Here is a 5,904-nt window from a genome sequence, read left to right as displayed (position 1 = left end):
CTGATAGGTTTGGGAACCATTGGCTAAGGCCTCAAATATACAGGCTCCCGGCATGCACAAGGGTCTTCTTCAACTGTGTGCTTCCCAGCTTAATGTGACAGTAAGTAGTATTTGGTCACTGTGTCTTCATGTGTTTCTGTTTCACTCAAATTTATTCATTCATTCCTCAAGTAATTTATTGAATGCTACCAGCTGATAGACACTGTGCTACGTGCTAGAGGGCAGTTTGCTTAAACTCAACAGATGCTACAAAATTAACAAGAGAATAATATAAATAATTTTTGCCAGTCAACTTGAAATTTTACATGACATGGATAAATTCCTTAAAAGTCATTACTTACTGAAACTGACACAAGAAGTTATAGAATATATGCATTAGTCCTATAAATATATTTTAAAATTTAATTCCAAGTTTCTTTCCCAGAAAGAAAAGTTGGGCTTCACTGGTGAATTGTACCAAACATTTAAGAAAGAATAATTCTAAGAATAATTCTAATTCCACAAAAACTATCCCAGAGGCTAGAGAGGAAAAGCTTCCAATTTGTTTTATGAGGTCCAACCTTGATACCATAACCTTGTTATCAAAAATCATAGGTCAATATTATTCATGAACTTAGGTGCGAATACCCTAAAGAAAATATTAGCAAACTCAATCCAGCAATTCATCAAAATCAAGTTGGATATTTTCTAGGAATGCAAGACTAGTTTAACATTGGAAAAAAACAGGCAGTGTAATTCACCATATTAACATTAAGAAAGCTATAAATCTTTTAGACATTTCAATAGATGAAGAAATATTTAATTAAATTCAACATCTATTTATGAGAAAAAGACTTCTTAAAAATTATAAATAGAGAAGAATTTCCTTAGTTTCATAAGGGGTTGCTAAAAAAAACACAACATCATAGTAAATGGTGCAATGTTGAGAGCCTTCTCTCTGTGACTAGGGATAAGACAAGTATGCCCAGCATCACCACTTCCATGTAGCATTTTACAGAAAATACTAGCAAGTACAACGAGAACAGAAAATAAACAAAAGATATAATGAATGTAAAGTAAGAAATAAAGCTATTATTGTTTAAAAAAACTATTATTGTTTACAAATAGTGTTGTATGCAGAAAAAATTCATTTACAATTAAATTAGAAAAAATAAGTGAGTTTAGCAAAGTTTATGGATACAAGGTCAAGGTACAAAATCAATTAAAGCAGCAAAAATTAGAAAATACAAATTTTAAGCAGATACCATTTATAGCACCAAATACCTATGAATAAATCTTACAAAATACGTGCAAGATTTCTGCACAAAAATAACACAATATTGAGAGAAATTAATGAAGACCTATATAAGTAGAGAAATATCTCATGTTTATGGATTGAAAAACCCTGTAAGACATAAACTGCATGGTTTATAATCCTGATAAAAATCACAGGGTGCTCAGCTCCATGCTCTGTGATGACCTAGATGGATGGGATGGGGGGAGGGAGGTACAAGAGGGAGGGAATATATGTATACGTATAGCTGATTCACTTCACTGTACAGCAGAAACTAACACAGCATTGTAAAGCAATTATACTCCAATTAAAAAAAGAAAAAAACTTATGAGCTGCTTCTAAAATATATATGGAAATAAAAAGGGATACTATGAAAGAGTAAGGTCAAAGAACTTACACACTAGATATCAATACTTATTATAATGCTATAGTAATTAAGACCGTGTGGTATTTGTGTAAAGGTAGACTAAGAAAAAAGTCCTCAAACAGGTCCACACATATTTGGACATTTGATCATACAAGTTGGGGAAAGGACAGTTCAATCAATGTTTTGTCTATTGGGTAACTGTATGGGAAAAAGAAAAGAAACTTGATTATTATGTCACAGCATACATAAAATCAATTCTCAATTGATGGTAGCTCTAAATGTGAAATTTCTTTAAGATAAAATAAGAAAATATCTTCATGATGTGATGATAGAGAAAAATATTTATTAAATGACACATATACTCACCAACAATAAAGGAAATATTGATAAATTGGACTACATTAAATTAAGAACTTTTGTTTATCAGATAACATCACTAAAAGAGTGAAAAAGTATGCCACATGGTAGGAGAAGATACTTGTGACACATAATTGACAAAGGACTTATGTCCAAAATATGTGAAAAACTTTTTATAAATCAGTAAGTAATACAGATAATTCAATATATCTTCTTTACAAAAGAGGATATCCAAATAGCTAATATATCTACAAAAGGTGCTCAACCTTATTAGTAATCAAGGAAATACAAACTGAAACACACCTACCCTGTGACCAGCAACTCCACTACTAGGCATATACCCAACAGAAGTGTAAGCATATGTGTACCAAGACATTTACGAGAATGTTCATTGCAGCATTATTTGAAACAGTCCCAAACTGGAAGCAGCCCAAAAGCCCATTCATAATAGAAATTGTGGTATACTCATTCAGTGAAATACTCTTCAGCAATTATGACAAAAAAACCCATGGAAACATAAAACATGAGCAAATCTCACGAACATTATTTTGAGAACAGAAATCCAACACAAAAGAATATATACTGTATGACTCCACTTATATAAGGTCAAAAACAAGCAAAACTTAACTGTAGCTTTGGAAGTCTGTGTAGTAACTAAATAGGGAGAAAGTAGTTTTGGAAAGGGGACCTGAGCTTGGCTTTTGGAGGTCCTAAAAATGTCCTATTGGTTATGATGATGGTTATGATTATATCAAGATGTATGCTTATGATTTGTACATTCTTATTCAGTGAGGTAAGTTTCAATAATTTTTTTAAAAAAATTCAGCAATGCTCTCATAAGATTAATCTTACGGAATTATTTGTTTACACTATCAGTTATAATAACATAATAGTTGATGTGAAAATTTATAAGTGACATTGATGAAACAAAAGTGAGAAATTATCTGTGGTTAATAACTGCTAATAAAAAATAAAGTTGAACTCATGGAAGGAAAGCTACACACAGAATGTAACCTGATGGTTTTGAAGAAGGAAGTTCAACAAAGATCAAACACCTTAGAAAAAGGCTTCTTGTTTGACTCAAGACTTTGGGCCCTGCTGGCATTCAAGCACACTCTGTCCTGGCCTATGAGGCTCTTGCTGGTTTATACCCAACTTACACCTCCTCTGGTCCCAGTGAGTCTTTTGTATTAATCTTGCACCAGATGAGGACAGAACTCTTGGAGCACTGACTGGTTCATAGAACTGAAATGTTTCCAATAACACAAAGCTGCAAATTGCTATGATTCATCCTGAGTCCATGCAGCCCTTGGAGAGCTTTATTGTAAGAGCAACACACTTGCCAAAACCCTTCTGTATGGCCACAACCTCCCTTGTCTACACGTGGGATCCTGAGATTTGGGTTTTAAATTTTAATCTGAGAGCACAGATTGGTATCTGGGCTGTTTTCCTCTGTGAGGTTTTGTCTTTGCTGTTGCCATTGTTATTACTGTTGCTATAAGAGAAAGGGAAGGAGGGAGGGAGAAATCTCATATTCTTTTGCCTGGATTTCAAGACCCTTATAATGGTTCCCCAAGCTACCTTTTCAAACATATCTCCCACTGATCACCTGGGTGGTGCCTATATTAACTGAACAAAAGTCACTACTGCAAAATACTGTGTGCTTCTTGCTTTTAAGCATTGTTCCATACTTTCCCCACTCATTTCTACTTAGATGAATCAATTCCGCCTTCAAGGCTGAATTCAATGCAGCTTCCACCAGAAGGGTTCACTGACCATTCCCAGCCCCTGTGAGTGCTCTTTCCTGCTCACTCTAATGGCTATTTAACTGACCCTATTTTCCATACCCTAAATCAGAATGCATAGTCTTCAGGGGGCTTGTCAACCATTTATGGGTATGAACAGCCATCTATGAGACGTTTGAAGCTGGGAATAATGGAATTTCACATCAATAAATTTTTTCCTGCTGTTAAAGTATATATCATGTGCCAGGCACTATATGAAACACGTCATCTACATTATTTCATCGAATCCTCATGATAATCCTAGTTGGTAGATATTCTTATATATCTGCCCAAGGTTATTCTAGAGACAATAAACTGCAGAGCCAGAACTCAAACCCAGAACTGACTCGTCAGGATATGCTCCCCCACTCTGCCACAGAGCTGTTCACAGATGTGGAGAGGGCAGGGGTGCAGGGTGTAGGAGGCAGAGGCAGCATTATGGAGAGAAGCTGGGAGAGATGAGGCTGGGCCTGACCATGTTTGGTCCATGTCAAATCAGTGCATGCTAATCTGAAGCCCTGTCCAACAAGCAGCAGGAAGACAGCGCATGTGAGTACGAAGGCTTCAGCGAGCTGCCTGGAAATACAGATCCGGTAGATCCCCACTAGTTTCAGAGTTGGCATAGTACAGCGGCTGCAAGCATAGACTCTAGAGCCAGACTGCACGGATTTGAATCCTGGCTCCGTCACTTATTAGATGTACGACTTTAGGTAAGTTACTCGCCCTCTCTGAAGTCACTTGTCCACTCTGCGGCTGTTTTTTTTTTTTTATATGCAAAACAGAGATGATAGTACTTATCTTGTAGTGCTGTTGTGAGGATGAAATGAGTTAATATATGGGAAGCTTTCTGCAGGGTGCCAGGCACACAGTAGGTCCTGTGGGAGAGTGGGCTCTTCCTCTTCTCTGGGCTGCTGTAAATGAGAGTTGGATCAGATCGTCCACAGTACGGCCACCATAATATCCGTTTCTGCTCTCCTCTTAGATGTCATGAGTTCTTGGAAAGTCTAAACTCTGCTTCTAATTTGCTGCATCATGCCGGCAAACCATTTAAATGGGGAAGCAGCTAAATGACCCTGAAAGGGTTACTTGATGTCTCCAGCCATCACTCCTGCTTAACTTTTCCAGGACCCCAAACAGAATAGTGCACACCTCCTAGCTGAAAAGTGTTTCTGGGTCCCCCAGACCTATGGAGTGTTAGAAGCCGGACTGTTTTCCTCTTTCAGCACCCATCTGCCACCTCCCGACTCGTGGGCAAGTTGCCCTTGAAGGTAAGGTCCAGGTGAGGCATTTCTGAGGTTAGCTCTGTGAGGGGGGAAAGCCGAGAAGCCCACCTCCACAGGCGTGTGGGCAGCAGTGAGGGCTTTAGGCCCTCATAATTCTGCCACCTTCTGCACCCCGTTCTTGGATGAAGACAATTGGCATTTTCAACATCTGATATGAAGTACTGTATGTATGCAGTTCAGGCTTCACTCCAACCCAAGGACTGCCCCTTAGCCCCTTAAATCAGGGGTTCAGGAGCCACTGATGCCTGCAGGCTTCCTGTGAAGTTTCACCAGGGCACACCGCAATCCCTTGCACAGTGACTCAGGCAACAGTTTTATCAAATATTTTGCCATAGCAAAACAGGACTCCCCAGCCTGCCCATCTCCAATACCTGTTTCGTCACACAGTCAGTGTCACATGCTTTAGTCTTCTGTTATGGGAGCACGCACTTCAAAGTACCAATTTCTAATTTGGTTAGGGTAGTCTAAGCAATGCTGTGATTGCAGACAGGCCCAAGCATGTCATGGTTCAACAGGAAAGCAGTTTACTTCTCACTTGTCTCAAGGTCTAGCAGGATGGATCATTCTTTTCGAAGCAGTGATTCAGGAAACACAGCTCCATCTACCCAGTGGTTCTACCATCTACAATGCATGGTTCTCAGAGTTGGGAACTTGGGAGTTCACTCCATTCCAGTATAATGGGGAAGGAAAAAGAGAAAGAGAGAGAGTGAGATGGGCCTGGAAGTGTCATCCCTGACTTTCATCCGTAACCTTTCTGTCCACCTGGAATTCAGTCACATGCTGCCAGCTAATAGAATGGAGGCCGGGAATGGAGTCCAGCTGTGTGCCTAGGAAGACGAG

Source organism: Hyperoodon ampullatus (genome assembly GCF_949752795.1).
Source record: "Hyperoodon ampullatus genome assembly, chromosome: 2".
Lineage (NCBI taxonomy): Eukaryota > Metazoa > Chordata > Mammalia > Artiodactyla > Ziphiidae > Hyperoodon > Hyperoodon ampullatus.
This window is presented reverse-complemented; position numbering follows the sequence as displayed.